The sequence below is a fragment of the Diceros bicornis genome, chromosome 34 (genome assembly GCF_020826845.1).
Source record: "Diceros bicornis minor isolate mBicDic1 chromosome 34, mDicBic1.mat.cur, whole genome shotgun sequence".
In the NCBI taxonomy this organism is placed as follows: Eukaryota; Metazoa; Chordata; class Mammalia; order Perissodactyla; family Rhinocerotidae; genus Diceros; species Diceros bicornis.
The window spans coordinates 32,309,324-32,329,166 of NC_080773.1; the positions used below are offsets into that span (position 1 = coordinate 32,309,324).

Below are 19,843 nucleotides of genomic sequence, written 5' to 3' on the forward strand. Positions count from 1 at the left end.
GCTGAGAGAGCCCGAAGAGCTACGGTTTCCCCACAGAGGGCCACCCCTCCCCTGCTCTGGGAGCACGGACCAGGATCCCTGATCTGATAGGGAGGGAGAGGAGTTCTTACCTCTCCCCACTTCCTCCCAGGGCCCAGCACATTCCATTCTCAGATGTGTGGCAGTGTGGATCTTTCCAATCCTGCTTTTCACTCTCTAGGATTCCGTTGTTGGTCTGTGGCTGTTCCTTTTGTTGTATCTTATCGGAGGATGAGTTTACAGGAAAGCTCACTCTGCCATGACCCTGACATCATCTAAGGTTTTCAGTTTTATGTAGTCCCATTTGTTTATTTTTTCTATTGTTTCTCTCTCCTGGTCTGACATGGTGCTTGGAAATATGTTGTTGACACCAATGTCAAAGAACGTACTTCCTATGTTTTCTTCTAGACGTTTCATGGTTTCAGGTCTTACATTCAAATCTTTAATCCATTTCGAGTTAATTTTTGTGTATGGTGTAAGATTATGGTCTACTTTCATTTTTTTGCGTGTAGTTGTCCAGTTTTCCCAACACCATTTGTTGAAGAGACTCTCCTTTCTCCATTGTATGTTCTTGGCTCCTTTGTCAAAGATTAGCTGTCGATAGATGTGTGGGTTTATTTCTGGGGTCTAAATTCTGTTCCATTGATCTGTGTGTCTGTTTTTGTGCCAGTACCATGATGTTTTGGTTACTATAGCTTTGTACTATACTATATTTTGAAATCAGGGAGTGTGATACCTCCAGCTTTGTTCTTTTTTTTCAGGATTCCTTTGGCTATTCGGGGTCTTTTGTTGTTCCCTATATATGTTAGGATTCTTTGCTCTATTTCTGTGAAAAGTGTTGTTGGAACTTTGATAGGGATTGCATTGAATCTATAGATTGCTTTAGGAAGCACAAACATCTTAACTATGTTAATTCTTCCAATCCAAGAGCATGGAATATCTTTCCATTTCTTTGTGTCTTCTTCAATTCCTTTCAGCAATGTTTTATAGTTTTCAGTGTACTGATCTTTCACCTCTTTGGTTAAGTTTAATCCTAGGTATTTTATTCTTTTTGTTGCAATTGTAAATGGGATTGTATTCTTAATTTCTCATTCTGCCTCTTCGTTCTTAGTGTACAGAAATGCAACTGATTTTTGTATGTTGATTTTGTGTCCTGCAACTTTACCATATTCATTTATTAATCCTAAAAGTTTTTTTGGTGGATTCTTTATGATTTTCTTTTTTTTTTTATAATTTTATTTATGTATTTATTTATTTTTCCCCAAAGCCCCTGTAGATAGTTGTATGTTGTAGTTGCACATCCTTCTAGTTGCTGTATGTGGGACATGGCCTCAGCATGGCCGGAGAAGTGGTGCGTTGGTGCACGTCTGGGATCCCAACCCGGGCCACCAGGAGCGGAGCGTGCGCACTTAACTGCTAAGCCACAGGGCCGGCCCGTAGTATTTTCTATATATAAAATGATGTCATCTGCAAATAACGACTGTTTCTCTTCTTCCTTTCCAATTTGGATCCCTTTTATTTCTTTTTCTTGCATGATTGCTCTGGCTAGGACTTCCAACACTATGTTAAACAGGCGTGGTCAGAGTGGGCACCCTTGTCTGGTTCCTGTTCTTAGAGGGATAGCTCTCAATTTTTCACCATTGAGGACGATATTAACTGTGGGTTTGTCATATATGGCCTTTATTATGTTGCGGTACTTTCCTTCTATACTCATTTTATTCAGAGTTGTTATCATAAATGGATGCGTATCTTGTCAAATGCTTTCTCTGCATCTATTGAGATGATGAAGTGATTTTTATTCTTCATTTTATTAATGTGGTGTATCACATTGATTGATTTGCAGATATTGAACCATCCCTGCATCCCTGGAATAAATCACACCTGTTCATGGTGTATAATTTTTTTCATGTATTGTTGTATGTGATTTGCTAGTATTTGGTTGAGGATTTTTGCATCTATGTTCATCAGTGATATTGGCCTGTATTTTTCTTTTTTTGTGTTGTACTTGTCTGGTTTTGGTATCAGGGTAATGTCGGCTTCGTAGAATGAGTTAGGGAGCTTCCCTACCTTTTCAATTTTTTGGAGGAGTTTGAGAAAGATACCTATTAAGTCTTCTTTGGATGTTTGGTAGAATTCACCAGGGAAGCCATCTGGTCCTGGACTTTAATTTTTGGGGAGGTTTTCGATTACTGTTTCAATTTCCTTATTAGTGATTGGTCTATTCAAATTCTCTCTTTCTTCTTGATTCAGTTTCAGAAGGTTGCATGATTCTAAGCATTTGTCCATTTCTTCTAGGTTATCGAATTTGTTGGCATATAGCTTTTCATAGTATTTTCTAATAATCTTTTGTATTTCTGAGGTGTCCGTTGGAATTTCTCCTCTTTCATTTCTGATTTTACTTATTTAAGCCTTCTCTCTTTTTTTTCTTGGTGAGTCTAGCTAAAGGTTTGTCAATTTTGTCTATCTTCACAAAGAACCAGCTCTCGGTTTTATTAATTTTTCTATTATTTTTTAGCCTCTATTTCATTTATTTCTGCTCACTGGTTATTTCCTGCTCCTTCCCCAGATTTGGGAAATTCTCAGCTATTATTTCCTTGAATAGGCTCTCTGTTCCTCTTTTCCTCTCTTCTCCCTCAGGAATACCTATAATTCTTATGTTACATTTCCTAATAGAGTCAGATATTTCTCGGAGACTTTCTTCATTTCTTTTTAGTCTTAGCTCTCTCTCCTCTTCTATCTGGAGCATATCTATATTCCTATCCTCTAAAATGCTGATTCTTTCCTCCATATTGTCAGCTTTGTTCTTTAAAGATTCCAGATTCTCCTTTATCTCCTCCATTGTGTTCTTCATCTCCATCAGCACTGATTGGTTTTTCTTTATGATTTCAATCTCTTTTGTGAAGAAACTCCTAATCTCCTACAGTTCTGTAGGAGACAATGTTTATTATTTAGAGAGGCAAATTTAAGTTTAATTCTATAAATAAATGAAGGAAAAGAATTCCATAAGAATTCCATAATGGTGGTAAACTACCAGTCAATTTGGAAGGTTTTGTTCAAGATGGAAGCCACCATCTGGAATACTGACAATGTTCTTCTTGACTTTCATTTGTTGACTTGTAAGTCCATTTGTTATTACCGGTAAATAACACATTTCTATTCATAACCTATTCTTAACTTAAATACAATCTAGTGAGGTGGAATTGAAGTAGGACGGAGAAAGCTGTAGGCTTCATTTCACACTGAATATCAATCAAAGTTGCTATTGATCAGTTACAGCAAATACTTTACATGTTGGCATTGAGGTTCCCTCAAAATATAGTCACCATGTGCGTGTTCATCCTAATTTGAGTCAAATCAATGAGCTACTTCCAAGGTAAGAAACTGGTGACTGAACAAACACTTTGCCCAATATCACGGGATATGGAATTAGTGGTTTAGATTAGGTTCATGTGAGTTTTAGAACCCTTCATGTCCCCTGAATCTGAATTGAGATGGAGGCCACCAGTGCAGGCATGGGGGTGATTTCAGAGACATAAGACATTAGTGTGGAGATCACACAAGGTCTTGGTTCCAGGTTGAACCATAATTAGGAATCCCGGTCTCACCTTGGTCCCCAATGAGGGGGAATTGGAGAAAGTGCACAAGGGAAAAGTGGCTCCTTTTTTCCTGTGTAGTTTCTACGTCAGAAGTTCTCATAGATGACATTCTGTGAATCTGCTCTCTCTGACCCTGTTATCCTCTCATGTGAGTAAGAAAGGAACAAAAAACTACAAAACAGTCAGAAAACAACTAATAAAATGACAGTAGTAAGTCCTTACACATCAATAATCACTTTCAATGTAAATGGATTATCAGAAGACATAGAGTGGCTGAAAGGCTTCTTCTATTGCATAACCCATCTTCTTGCCTCAAAAATTCAATTTCCTCCTTTAATTTTCAGATATGTAAAGACATGCTTAATTTAAAACGAGTCTCATATATGCATACCATTCTGTTTCCATGGATATGATAATCCACATTAATGAGTCTACAGATTGTCTTTGAAGCAGTGTCCATCATTATTAGGATTCCTCTTTGCTGCCCACACTTGTTGGAAGGCTTTACACACACCTGATTTTCCATAGAGATTTTCTCCCAGGGCTGTGCTGGGAGTCAGGCATGGTGAGAGGTATTACTGCAGTGGCTTCTGCCCCATGGCACCCTCTTTCCCAAACTCAGGGTAGGGTTGTGTCTGGCAGGGATGGGTCTACTGCAAGCCTCACACTCACACGTGGGACAGATGCCCATGTCTGCCTACACTGCAGTGAATCTGCTTCATGCACACACAGGGGAGGTGGCTCAGTGCTGACCATGGGCTGAAGTCAGTGGGCAGAGATATCCAAGTCCCCACATACAAACACTGGGAAGGGGGTAGCACATCTTCCAAACTCACTACAGGGCCCTGATCACTTCTCTGCGTGGGAGGATCCTGGGCTTCCTGTCCTGTGTCCACACAGAGGTGGAAAATCCCTTTTGACCCCTTGCTAGTCCTAGGCACCAATGGCCACTCAGCTTTGGTATCATTTGTCTGTTGTGGTTCCCTCTCAATGTTGGGAACCCTAGTTTCTCCTTTTCTGCATTTGGCTATGACTACATATTTCAGAAATATTATAAATAACATTTCTCAGTGTTTTGGAGCTGACTGGGGCTCTTGAATTTTCACACGAATCATCCACCTTGACTGTAGACTCCAACATCATGATCCCCTCACACACCAACTCCTATATATCTTATTCCGGTTTGGAAATTAACATTGATTGAGCCCCACCTATGAACCAGGCAACACTGACCCCAACACCCACTCTGAGAAATGAGGTTCATGATAAATTGCTCCAAATGAGAGGAACCAAGGCTCAAAGATTGGACGTTACTCCCCAAAGTCAAGCAGGCAGTGGATGATGGGTGAATATTTAAATAAAGGTCAGCTTTCCCTTAAAATTCGGAGGCTTAACCCAACTCACTGACTCCTAGAGCTGAAAGACAGGACCACAGGTGAAGAGGAGATATCTGAGAAAGGAAACAAGAGTCACTGGGAGACAGAAATGACTCAGACGTTTGTTTCCAGGAAGATGGAATGGTTGGTGTTGCAAGGTTCAAAGGGAAATCCATGAAGGGGAATGTTTGGTAGAAAGAAAACCCACCATCCAGGATCAACAGAAGAGTCATGTTTTCCCCCATATTTCACTGTTTTTCTCCTCAGTGCTCATTGTCACAGTGAAGAAGAACTTGACCTGTACAGTTAGATGTTAAAGATGTGTCTCCTGAACTGAGCTGTGCAGTGCGTGCAACACAGCACACGTGTTACTTCATTTTTCTCCTGGTGGGAGGAACAAGTGAAGACGCAGACATGCACAACTTAGAATCAACATTCCTTTCCTTAAGTATATCTTGGTAAAGGGTATTTTTTAAGGTAAAATAGTTTCTGCTATACAGATATAAAATAAACACAAGCTAACATTTTTATTTAACTCATTATTAATGAGGGAACTAGAAAGATGCTACAACCAATTTACAGGAGAATCCAAAGAGCAGACACATTTAGAGATCAGGACTATTGAATGGAATTCTCAAATGCAGTGCAAAGTTTCTTTCCATATAATATTGCCTCCTCCTGGAATTCTCCATCACTCTCCCATCCACCTGAGGTAGGAAGTCCCTCTCAAACTTCAGCTCTGTCCTCATATGTGATCTTATCAAACCAAGGTTTTCTGTCATATCCCAGATAAGTTATGATCTCCTGTCATCTGTCCTAGCTCCATGGGGTGTACTTCTAACACATAACTTAATATGTAATTTTACACTTGTTAATTAGTAGGTTACTATATGGATAATCCCCAAGACTCATCATTTCTACAGGGAAAGATCTGTACCATTTTATCACATATTTTTGATTTTTAAAAATTACTTTATTGTGTTAAGAACACAACATGAGATCTAACCTCTTAACAAAATGCTAAGTGCACAATACAGAATGGGTAACTATGCACACAGTGTTGCACTGAAGAACAAGATCTACAAAATTAATACAGAAGAGGTGAACGTGAGATACAGAATAGTGGTTATTTCATATTATGGGAAGTGCAGGGATGGATGACAGACCACACATGAGTTGACATTATTATTGTGAATATACTGCTTTCAAGTTCAGTGTTAATTTTACGCTTTTTTCCTTGAAATAATTTATTTTATTCTGAGAATATTATGGGGTTTTTTGAAAGTACTTTCAGCATTATATTTACATACATCTATGTATGTATTCTTATTTCACATATGCATGTGTGTATACAGTCATGCACTGCATCATGACGTTTCAGTCAATGAAGGACCACGTACACATTGGTGGTCCCATAAGATTAGTACCATAGACCCAAGGTGTGTAGTAGGCTGTACCATCTAGGTTTGTGTAAGTACACTCTATAATGTTCACACAAGGATGAAATCACCTAAGGACACATTTCTCAGAACATATCCCCTTCGTTAAGTGACATATGGCTGTACATATATTATTTGGGTTGTGTGGAAGTGAGAGAGGGATTTCTGATTTTGACTCATAAGTCAAGAGGAATTTTAAATAGAATTTCAACAGCCAGAATTTGCATGTTTTGTTCTGTGCTAATAGCGCAGAATCAAGCTTGCTTGATGCTTTGTGGGAAAATTTTAAAATTTGCAAATATTTCTTAATTTGCAATTAATACAGTTTTGAAAGTAATAGAATAAGTACTTTATTTTTATCTAAAAATATTCTACAACATTAACTATATATATATATATATGTTAATTTAGCAGAAGAATGTAGCATATTATAAATCAAATCATGCATATATCTCCAAAAAGGCAGTAGGCTGTGTTAAATAACTATGTGATTTTGGAGGTAGGAAAATTAAATTTGAAATTTGGGTATGAGGAGTTGGTAAATGATGAGGTTTACGTCATGCCTTCATTAGGGGCTCTGTTGAACCATGATCATTGTCTGTAATTTTTCCATAACACCTCCCATATTTAGGGTGAGAAGAAGCTCATCATCTTCCTGTGTAGTGGGTCATCCGTAAACTCTGTAAACTGTGAAGTTGAGGTCATGGCAATGACATCCTGTTCATTTCCCACTTTTGCTCAGCTCCTGCACCCTGTCCAACAGAAGTAGTTCCATGTCCCCCAAATTCATCAGCCTCTTGTGTCTCTGTAATTCCTGAAGGGAAGGTGGAGGAGGGTCATGCTGGAAAACCCTGTCACCCATGTGAGCTCTTCACAGCCTAGGGCTGGAGGCCTGTGGGAAGCTGAGTTCATCTGCTGTCTGAGCCCAGACTGACCTGCCAAGGCTAATATCCAAGACAAGTCACTGTTCCTAGGAGAGTGGGATTCATATGGGACAAATCATCTCTGATGTGGTTTCCTTCCAGGATCCTGTGTGATCCAGAGGATCTGGGCACCAATGGATGAGTCTTTCCCCATACCAGGTATCTGTGTTGTTGGATACAAATGGTTGTCCCAGGTGGGAGGGGTGGGGCACAGAAGTGGGTGATGCAGATGACTTGGGAAGGCTGGACAGGGATCACCTGAAAGCACAAGAAGTGGGGCTATCTGGTACACCCAGGCTCTGATTTTGTCCTAGAGAGCCTTCCTGGACACCTTCTGTGGACTGAGCCAATCTCCTGAGGGAGGCTGTGATCTTCAGAATCTGAAGTCTCTGGAGATGTGTTGGAATAACCTCCATGAGGAGGGAAGGACCAAATGCTGGGGTACATGGAACCCTCTGAGGACCAAGAAATAACTTAGATTCTCCAGCCCATCCATGATGCTGAGATAAAGGGCGTCTCTGCTGCCAGAGTCTGAGAAGGGACTGTTCAGCAGGTAGTGTCTTCAGGGACCTTGTGCCACATCCTGGTGAAGGAAAATATTTTTCAGTGATTTTCATATTTTTTTCTTATGTTGCTTGAATCTTTCAGATTTTGCCCTTCTCTTGCATGCATATTTTTTGCTATTATAGAGAAATTTTAAGAAAACCTTTGTTCAACATTTTATCAACCCTCCAAGCCTGGGAAGACCTGTCATGCCCATGTGTCCCTGACACCACAACAATTCTCCCTGGGTATCATGGACTCCAGTTTTGGGCAGAAGACTTAGAAGAATGTAAAGGAGGAAAAGCGAGAAGAGGGGGAAGCTCTCCATTTTCCTCTCTAAGTCTGTGCTTCCTTCTCTCCCAGGTGGACATAACAATCCCTCCCCATCAGCTTGACTGAGCCCTGTGGAGGTTGAGGACCTCTGGTCAAGAGAAACAGAAAAGCAGATGGAGATGAGACAGTGAGATACAGGCTATAAAATCAAGAGCCAGAGGATGGAGAAGGAGGCTCAGAGAAAATGTAGTCAGAAAGGCATAGGAAGGAACTGAGACAGCTTTTGGCTTGGGGAGGTAGAAATCACTCTGAAAATATCATAAGGGTGAGTAGGGTGCACATGGAGACTCACACTCTCTTTCTTCTCAGTTGTGCTCACAAAGTCCACCATGTAGGCCCACCCAGTCCCCCTTGTGCATACAGGAGAGAGTGTGGCCCTGAGCCGTCACTCAGAACTGCCGTTTGACACACTTATCCTTCTCAAGGAGGAAGAGAAACAGCATTCTCAGCAATTTGTAGAGGAGCTTCCTGATGGGCACACCCAAGCTCATTTCTCCGTGGGTCCTATGACGTCTGTCCATGTGGGACCTACAGATGCTACAGCTCTCTCAGTCACTCCCCCCATGAGTGGTCGGCCCCCAGTGACCATGAGGATGTAATCACCCAGTCATCGTGATTACAGGAGAGTGTGGCTGGCCCAGCATCTGTTCTGTTTGTGCCCGGAGCTTCAGGGGGGATGTAGTGTCGAGTACAATGTCAGTACGGGGTGGGGGGGAACAGACATACAGAGGTACAAGCAAACTCAGGAGAGCCAGCTGATTGGGGGGGGCAGGAGAAGAAACAGAGAACTTTTGTTGTAATCCAAAGAGAAAACAAATTAGACAGTGACAGTGTGACAGACAGAGGATGAGAAAGATGGACTGAGAAAGACTCCTGAGCACAGGGATGAGGGGTGTCCCCAGCTCAGGCACAGAATGACAGTGGGAGTTGGTTCCCACTTTAACTCCACAGTCCCTTCCTCTGCTGTGAGGACACAGGGACTCACCAGACAGCCCTACAGCCAGGCCCTGAGTGATCTGAATAGAGTTTGGGATCCTGAGCTGTTGATCAGCAACGTGGTTTAACATGTACTCCTGCATAAGAGGGAGGAGTGGTCACTTTCAACCTTCACCACCTAGTGGTCACTCCCCACAGCTTGGGGTGTAGGGCCACACTGGGCACTCCCTGCATAATTAGGTTCTTGAAGATCCTGTGGACGTTTTGGCACTTTTCACTCCATAATCTCTTTGTTTTGTGTCAGGGAGCCTAAGGCCAACAGTATGTTTTTTGAGGGTCCCCAAAGTGACTAGTTGGTTGCATTATTTGAGACAACCTCTCATCTCTTATGGCTTCTCAGAGCCATAATACATGGAGATAGAGTCAGAAAGCAATAGAGAATCGGGGTCCTAAGAGGATACACACATGCAATCACTCAGCACTGCAGAGATAAAGGTGTGATTGAGAGGCAATAGAAGACACACAGAGTGGGCATCCCAGAATGGGGACAGAAAATTCTTTGTCATGACCAAGGACAGGGTGATAAGACTTGTGCTCTCAACAAACGTCTCTTTTTCTCCTAGATACACAAGAAACCTCTCTCTGCCCAGGTGGGCCCCATGGTGATGTCAGGTGAGAACCTGGCCTTGTTCTGTGAGTCTGATAGCTTGTTTGACAAGGACCATCTATCCAGGGAGGGGGAGGCCGAGGAACACTGGCTCACTGGAAGGCAGAGCCACAACGGTGCATTCCAGGCGGTCTACCCTCTGGGCTCTGTGACCCAGCGCATCCATCCCATGGCAGGATGTATGGGTGCTATGGCTCTTTCAATCACTCTCCCTGGGAGTGGTCAGCTCGAGTGATGCACTGCACTTTTCTGTCACAGATGAAGAACCTCATCCTGTCCCATGTCTTACAATACACTAAATCATGGAGCTATAGCTGAAGGGCATCCTGTACTTGATAGGGGAATCTTAGACATTCTGGAGAAATGGAAGCAATGAGAAATGCAGAGAGGAAAAGAGACGATGGTAGTCAGGGCACCTGCAAAACCTCCTCCACCTCCTGCGTGGATGCCCATATTGGGGTCCTATGTATCCAGGAGAATGAAGAAATGGGTTAGGGCAGATCCCAGAGGAGGAGAGGCTGAACGCAGTTTAGGAAGATCAGAAGTTGCATCAGCCCCTCACCTTATTTGTTTCACAGAATCCCCTCTGACATATAGGTAATTTCCCAGTTGAGGAACACACATATTTATCACCAGAGGGGACGTAATGTATTCTGATCATAGCTATCTTTCATCACCTGGCATATCATAATACCTCTTTCCACTATGACATTGCAGGGAGCAAGGATCTGCTCATGGTAATCAGGCAGAGGGACTAGAAGGCCCCATCAGTTCTTAGGGGATGACAGAGTGAGGGGTAGACAGAGGATCAACATTCCATCAGGAATGGTCCTACTTTATTGGGTGAGGAAGGACACTGGCTCACCCTTCACTGTCCTTTTTCTTAGGAATTCCTACAATTACTTGCCCATCACCAAAAAAAAAAAAAATAAATAAGCACCACAAAAGGTGAGCAAGGGAGTCTGTTAATTTAATCTATGAATCTTTGGGGGCCAGAGGGCTCCTGTGTGAGTGTTGTCTCTGCCACCTCCCAGCTCTGTGACCTTGAGTTAGTCAGCTTCCCCCTCTGATCCCCAAATTCTCCATCAGCATTTGAGGCTGTGATCAGCATGGGAATCAGAAGGGGGATTTAGGCTCCTATGCTCTGGGACTGAGGCCTTTTCTAATAGAGATAAAGGGGTCACAGGGTCCCTGACCCCATGCCCAAAAGACGTGCTTATCCTCCCTCCATCAGAATCTGTGAGGATGGGGATGATAGAGGATTGGAAGGATTTAAGGGAACTCTTTAAATATGACTGTCCATCTCTTAATATTCTATTAGCTGAATATCTAACAGTTAAGGAAAAAGATCCTGTCTTCATGAGGATCATATTCCAGATGCATGTAAAGGGAAGAGAAAAAGTATGATGAGTAAATGAATGAAAATTCATTAAGATTCATTAATTCATACATCTTGAGATAGAGTCATGTCATAGAGAAAGCTTAAGTGTATAATTTAGAGGTAGTTGTAGGGAAGACCTACTGAGAGTGACATTTCAAATGTGATCTAATGACAAGGAAAGTCAGTTCTGAGAAGATTAGTCTAAGGATATTCCCAACAGGTGGAACCATGAGTGCCATAAATCCAATGTGGCAATGAGCTGGTGGGTTCAAACCACCAGTGAGCCTGACATGTGCTGGGTGAGGTGGAGTTGAGAGAGGTAGACTGGAGTCAAACTAGGTAAAGGTGGATAAGCCATGACGAGGAGCTTGGATTTTATTCAGTCTGAAATGGGATGCCATTAACATATGTGTATCAGAGAATTATGTTCAAGATATTTTAGAAGGAGCAAATTGGCAGGTGTGGACAAAATTTATTTAAAGGGAGTGAGTGGAAGCCATGAGCCTGGTGGGAGGCTATGACAGTCCTTGTGGACAAAAATCATGGCGACTTAGCCGCGAAGGCCTGGGGAAGATGTTTGGAGGGTGGTTTCATAATGTACTCAGATGTAGACTCATTAAGACAGAGATTTCTGAACAGTTCTTATATTTCTCAGCTGAACCACCTTCAGCATCCTCATTATCTTAAGTTGTAAAATTTCTTGGCCTAAGCTTATTTGTAGTACTTTTTATTATCCTTTTAATGTCTGTAGGATTGGTAGTGATGCCCCTCTTATTCTTTTTTTTTTTTAATTGATGTTGTAATGGTTTCTAACATTGTGAAATTTGGGGTTGTACATTTTTGTTTGTCCATCACCATATATATGACTCCCTTCACCCCTTGTGCCCACCCCCCACCCCCACTGCCCCTGGTAACCACAGTCCAGTTTTCTCTGTCCATGTGTTGGTTTATATTCCACATATGAGTGAGATCATACAGTGTTTGTCTTTCTCTTTCTGGCTTATTTCACTTAACATAATACGCTCCAGACCCATCCATGTTGTTGCAAATGGGACGATTTTGTCTTTTTTTATGGCTGAGTAGTATTCCATTGTATATATATACCACATTTTCTTAATCCAATCGTCAGTCGAGGGACACTTAGTTGGAGAGGATGTGGAGAAACAGGAACCCTCATACACAGCTGGTGGGAACGCAAATTGGTGCAGCCTCTATGGAAAATGGTATGGAGATTCCTCAAAGAATTAAAAATAGAGATGCCCTATGATCCAGCCATCCCACTACTGGGACTCTATCCAACGCACCTGAAATCAACAAGCCCCTCTTATTCTTGATATTGGTAATTTATGTTCTCTCTTTTTTCCTCTCTTACTCTTTTTCTCTACATCCTAAAAGCTTTGATATGTTGTAATTTCATTGACCCTTTTTCATTAATATTTGGTAAATTCAATTTTCTGTGATTCTATAAACAATAAATACTTGACATTTTTTTTTGTTTCCAAAGTATTGTGTTTTTTTTCTTAATGTTTTCTTATTGTTGATGTTCATTTAATTTCACTCTAATCAGGAAACATGATACGTATGACAATAGTTTGGAGAGACATAGATCCTTTGTTGCCTAGTAAGAAATTAATACTTTCTGTTCAATATGTGCTTTAAATAATGAGCATTCCCACTTTGTAGTAATAGGTATGTCACAGAAATATTTCTGTAAAATTATGCATACTATATACACAATCAAAAACTTCATCATGTGTGCAAATCAGATTGAACATTTAATTGTGATTCAACTCTTATGTAAATTTTTTGCCTGCTTAATCGATCAGATATTATATATTACTCTGATAAATGTTTGTTCAAATCCTCCTTATGCATCAATTTATGTTTTATGTATTTCAAGGATATGTGATTTGTTGAGTGAAACTACATAACTGTTATTTCTTCATAGTAGATAGTTGATTTCAAAATATAAAGCATCAATTGCTGATCTTTTAAAAGTATTTTAATGTTTGTATTAGTTTCCTATTGCTGCCATAACAAGTTACCACAAATTTAGAAGCTTAACAGAAATTTATCATCTTACAGTTCTGTAGGTCAGATTTGTGAATGGGTCTCACCAGGCTAAAATCAAGGTTCTGATGTGGATGAATTCCTTTCTGGAGGCTCTAGAGAGGAGAATCCATTTCCTTTCTCATTCAAATTATTGTCAGAATTATATACACTTGCAAATATGCGTAGATCTAATGCTTATTAATACTTCTATGTACTGTCAATATCTTTTGTTCTCAGTACCATCTCCATTTGGGTTCATTTTCTCCATTTTGGGTTCATTATTTTTCTAACTTATTTACATCGTTTCGTATTGCTTTTGGAGAGGGTGTAGACACAAAAATATCTACATCCTTCTATCTCTAAAAAGGCCTGATCCATATTAATATTCTCTCTCTCTATCACAGTACTTGGTACAGGAGAAGCTTTACCTTGTTAGAGTAAAAAACATCTGGTATTAAGAGACCTTTTCTCCCATGCCTTCATTATCCCTCATAAAGATGCAGCCTGACGTGGTGGGTTTAACATGCGAAACACGAGTCCCAATGTGTCAGATATTCCTTGACTCTCTATGTGTTTAAGGATTTGTCCACTGACGATAGTTCGGCTTTGCCCATTTATAATAACTAGGCTCAGTGTAGAATTCTGTACTCACGATCAATACCTTCAAGGTATTGCTCCAGTATTTTCTGTCTCCTGTTTTTGCTCCTGGGAAGTCCAGTCCCAATGAACTCGTCATTCATTTAAGTGTCACTTGCACTTTCTCCAGTAGTTTTTGAATTATTTTTTGACTTACTCTCAATGTTCTTTACCAGGGTCAACATATGGTCCGAATTTTTAAATTCATGAACTTTAAATCCATGTTCTTTTTTCATTTCTGTAAAAATTTCAACCCCTCTCTCTTCAAGTTTGCCTAACACCATTCTCGCTTCTTTCATCCTGAAACTGTGATAGATGTCTGCTTACTCTTCTCATTTTATTTCCTCTCTATGTTCATTACCTTTCATTACTTTTTCCATTTCTGGTCTCCCTGTGATGCATTCTAGAAACTTTAATCAGTATTTTATTCCAGTGACGTCAGCAGGATGGCAGAATAGGAAGTCCCAGCCCTTGTCTCCCCACAGAAACATTGACAAAACAATGATATTTGGGACAAAATACCTTTATGAGACCTACAGAATCCAGTTATTAACTAAGTTGCAAGACCTCAGACCAGCATAAAACCAAAAAAAAAAAAAAGTTTTAGAATTGGATAAAAAGAACAGTTTCACTTTACCGGTATGATCCTTCCCCCACAAAATGCTGAGAGATCAGCTCAGCCCAGGATTTCTCCTTCGGAGAGAAGAGTGGGTGAAGCTGCATCTGAGGGTGCTATCCCGGAGACCTACTGGTGTCCCACCTCACTCAGAGCGCTAGGCTGCAGGTGTAAGAACAGAGGAAAGGGGCTCTCAGTTCAGGCACAGCCCTGAGACTGCTCCCCAAGGAGGGTGGGAGAGAATCGGACCTTGCATATCCACAGAAAATATTTGACAGGCTCCCAAAAGTTCTAATAGGGCTGATTGGCAGCTGTCCCTGCCAGAACCAGGCAGTAAAGACTGAAGAGGTTGCTGCTTCTTCCAGTGTACAGATACCATAGCAAAGCTACAAGAAACATGGAGATTCAGGGACATATGACAAGATCTAAGTTAAAAAATAAATCTTCATTAACTGACTTTTAGAAATGATCTATAAGTTGCCCGAAAAATTATTCAAAATAATTATCTTACATCCAAGGTCTCCTGGGCCCTATTGATCCAAGATACTACATACTAAAAGTTTCTTCATCCTGAACAAACGGAAGACAAGCCCAACTTTGTGAAGAAGTTTGCATGTTGAATGGCTGCTGAAGACAGAGGGTAGTTGCCAGAAGAATCTTCAACAATCAAAAATTGGGAGAGTACAGATAAGAAGATTTCTCTGAGGTGACCTAGAATTGCTTAATGTCCCTAATGGAGAAAAAATAAGACTATATATTTGCATTTGCTTGTATTTGCATGAAGAAAGTCTAGAACAAAGGTTGGCAAACTACTGCCAGTGCAAAATTAGCCTGTTTTACTACAACTCACAAGCTAAGGATGTTTTCTTCTTTTTTTAATGGCTGAAAAAAATCAAAAGAAGAATATTTCATGACACAGAAATTTTTTTTTAATTCAAATTTCAGTGTCCACAAATAAATTTTTATTGGCACACAACAAAAATACAAAATAATTATCTTAGTTATTTTAGCTGAACTAATCTCCCACAAGGGTATCAAGAACACACAACCGAGAAAGGATAGTCTCTTCAATAAATGGTGTTGGGAAAACTAGACATCCACATGCAGAGGAATGAAATTGGTCTCTCAGCTCACACCATGTATAAAAATCAACTCAGAATGGATTAAAGACTTAAATGTAAGACCTAAAACAGTAAAACTACTAGAAGAAAGCAAAGGTGAAAAGCTTCTTACAACTGTTTAGGCAATGATTTTTTTTTGGATAAGACACCAAAAGCACAGGCAACAAAAGCGATAAATAGACAAGTGGGATTGCATCAACTTAAAAAGCTTCTGCACAGCAAAGGGAATAATCAACTGAATGAAAAGGCAAATTACAGAATGGAGAAAATACTGCAAACCATATATCTGATAAGGGGTTAATTTTCAAAACAAGTAAGTGGGGAGGTTAATAAAAGAAACCTTAACTAAATTGGAGTTGGGAAGGCCTGTAGGGGGAGCTCTCACGCCCTATCACGCATCATCAATTACACCAAACAGGAAGAGACATACTCTTGCATCTTCCACAGGAAGTACAACAACTTTACTACTGAAAGAAGACTTCTCTCCCAACCAGGGAAAACCCCCGCCTGAGAAATGCCACAGCTCAGCCAATGAGAAGCCATTGTCGCCCTGAACTGTTGCTTTCCCCAATGGATATTTCGTTTAGAACAGCCACTCCCTAATACCCATTTTTCTCTATAAAAGCAGCTCCCCTTCCTTGTTTGCTGGGTTTGCCTATGGTTTGCCATAGCATGAATTGTACATCTTTGGATATTCTTGAATAAACTCATTTGGAGATAAAACAACAGGCAAATTTGCTTTTTAAGTTGGCATAAGGAACTTGTACAACTGAATTAAAAAATAATAACAATAACCCAATTAAAAAATGGGCAAATGACCTGAATGGGCATTTCTCAAAAGAAGACATCCAAAATGGCCAATCAGTATATGAAAATGTGTTCAACCTCACTAATCATCGGGGAAATGCAAAGCAAAACCACAATGAGATATTACCCCATGGCTGTTAGAAAGGCTATCATCAAGAAGGCAAGAGATAACTAGTGTTGGCAAAAATGTGGAGAAAAGGAAATCATTGTGCACTGTTGGTGGTGTAAATTGGAATAACCAATATGGAAAACAGTATGGAGGTTCTTAAAAAATTAAAAATAGAACTACCATATGATCGAGCAACCCTACCTCTGGGTATATTTCCAAAGTAAATAAAATTAGGTTATCAGAGAGATATCTGCACTCCTATGTTCATTGCAGCATTATTCAACATAGCCAAAATATGGAAACAAACTAAATGTACATCAACAAAAGTATGGATAAAGAAGATGTGGTATATATACATATATATATGCTATAAATCAATAACCAATCTATAAGTAAGAAAGATAGAGTGATATTTATTGAGCAAATACTGAGCACTAGCCTAGAAGTGTATCTCCACCAGGGAAAAAGGCACTTTATAGAAATGTGGTTTATAGCATGTTTATATACTGTTTCAGGACAAAGAACATACACCAAGGATGACAGGAATACAATTTTTTTCTCAAAGACACAAGGATATGTTTTGCTGAAGTTTAGCACATACATAGCAGGTCAACTTGACCTTGGTTCTCTGGGAAGAAAAGCTTATGATCAAAGAAGTATTGGTATTGGTATCAGAGAAAGGGAGACATTCATCCCTATCTTTAAAGACTGCTTTCCTTGCTTTTGGAAAATGTTTGAGGCAGATTTTCAATGCATGTTTGATGGGCAATAAGTGAGACTGATGTGGGAAAAACAAGTTTTAGGCTAAATCCAGGTTAAACCACAATGGCTTCTCCATACACTTTAATATGTGAAAACTTCTTATCATTCTTATTATTTTCATCAAATGGAATATCATTCATCTTTTAAAAAGAAGGAAATCCTGCCATTTGTGACAACATGGATGAACTTGGAGGACATCATGCTAAGTGAAATAAGAAAGACGAAGACAAATGCAAAATAATTTCACTTGCATGTGGAGTCCAAAATAGTCAAAATCATAGACACAGAGCAGAAAGGTGGTTGCCAGGGGCTGGGGAAATGGGGAGATGGGGAGGTGTTGGTCAAGGGTGCAAAGTTAGAGTTATACAGATGAAGGAGTTCTGGAGATCTAAGGTACAGTCATGTGACTACAGTTAATAAGACTGTGCCGAGTACTTGAAATTTGCTTAGTGGGTAGATCTCAAGTGTTCTCACCACACACACAAAATGTTAACTACGCCAATGATGGGTGTGGTAATTACCTCGATTATACTGATTATTTCACAATGTATACATATATAAAAACATCAAGTTACACACCTTAAATATATACATTTTTTTAAAATATATACAATTTTTGTTTGTCATTTATACCTAAACAAAGCTGAAAAAGTTTGTTTCAGCTAATTACACGAAGATCTTTGGAAGTTTTTCCGTTTCTAATTTTAAGAAGTTAATCTCATTTTTAATGTATGTATTTACATTTTTATTTCTATGCAAGTATTCATTATCCTTTTCCTTTAGAGAAGACAGGGTTCTAGCTACACTATACCTGAATTCTGAGTACTCATATGTATAAATGTGTGTGTGTGTGTGTGTGTGTGCATCTCTGTGTCAATGAGCACGAATGTGTGCATGTTGTGTGCAAGTGTGTATGTTTGTATAATTTTCCGATGGGTATTTTTTGGCCATTTTTTTCCCTCACTGTTCCATCTCACTGTCTCCATTTTGAGTTCCTTGTTCTCCTAACTGAATTACATCACTTAATATTCCTTTCACTGGATCTGAAAACAGTAAAGTATCTAAGAACTTGCAGCCCTGGAAATGCTTTCTTTCACCCTCATTCTCTTTATCAAGTTACTAGGAAACATTTTCTCATTTCAAATAAAGAGTAGGATTCAACTACTAGGAGAGGAAAATCCATATGGTGGTTAAGGATCCACCCCCTGAAGCTCTTATCTCTCGTGAAGATGCAGCCCAATGTGCTGGGTTTAATGTGAGAGATTCAGGTCAGAGTCTCCTCCTGATTAGGGGTTTGCCCCTGCTGACCCTTTCTCCTTTGTCCCTTAAAAATCATTTGGCTCAGAATAAAATTCTTCACAAACAGTTAATTCCTGGAAAGCATTTCTCCAATCTCTTCTGGCATCTCTTTTTGCTGTGGGGCAGTCTGGTCCCAGAGCCTGTCATTCTATTGATGGTGCTTTGCATTTTCTCTAGGAAATAATTTTAGGACTTTTATAGGGCCCCAGGCCAGTTCTCCTAGATTTTTTTTAGTTGAAATTCACATGAAATAAAATTGACCTTTTTAAAGTGTACAATTCAGTGTAAGATACATATTTTTCACTTATCCTTCATTTTCCTCATTTATCATGAAGGGTCAAGAAACAAAGGTCATTTTTTTTTTTTTTTGGTGAAGAAGTTTAGTCCTGAGCTAATAAACATGCCAATCTTCCTCTATTTTTTTGTATGTGGAACGCCGCCTCAGCATGACTTGAGGAGCCCTGTGTATGTCCTCACCCGGAATCCTAACTGGCGAACCCTGGGCCACTGAAGCGGAGCACGTGAACGTAACCACTACACCATGGGGCTGACCCACAGATGTTGTTTTAATTATATGTCTCCCAGCACTTAGTCTTTCCTCATCTCTGTAAAAGTTAATTCTTTGTCTCTTGATCTGTTGCTGGACGTCATTCTCTTTCTTTCCTCTGACACTTACAATGGATGTGACGTTGGTCCTCCTCATTCTATTACCCAAGTATTTTAAATTTCCATTTCTGGTCTCCCTATGCTGCATTCTGGAAAATTCCATCATTACTGTGTTCTGCTTTCATAATTCAGCTCTCTTGTCCTTGAGGGGATGAATTTTTTCAATGTTTTAATTCTACTGGAGTTTTCATATCTAAAATTTCTAACTCATTTCAATACTTGCCTATTCAATAAAAACAATCCATATTTTTGCATTAAGAATTCCATTTCTTCCTTTAAGTTTCGGATATTTAAACACCCTTAATTTAAAATTACTCTCTTATTTTCCTGGTGACTCTATTCCTTGCATATGATAACCCCATTCATCAGTAGCTTGTTGTCCATAGCATGTTCATCATGATTAAGACAACTCTTGACTGTCCATTCCTGTTGGAAGACTCTGCTGCCACACACTTGATCTCCCAGAGAGAGTTTCCCAGGGCTGACCTGGGAGTCAAGCTGACAAGGAGGGACTGTTCGAGCTGTTCCTTCCCCGTGGCATCCACTCTCTCAAACGCAGCATC

The 19,843-nt window shown here is 40.0% G+C and overlaps 1 long non-coding RNA gene across 1 annotated transcript; it reads left to right on the forward strand.

Moving 5' to 3' along the window:
* The first annotated feature begins 7,314 nt into the window (after window positions 1–7,314).
* Window positions 7,315–19,520, forward strand: LOC131397419 (uncharacterized). The gene is made up of 3 exons (XR_009216763.1): window positions 7,315–7,905; window positions 9,788–9,836; window positions 19,060–19,520. It is a non-coding gene; the product is annotated as an uncharacterized LOC131397419 (long non-coding RNA).
* Window positions 19,521–19,843: the final 323 nt, after the last annotated feature.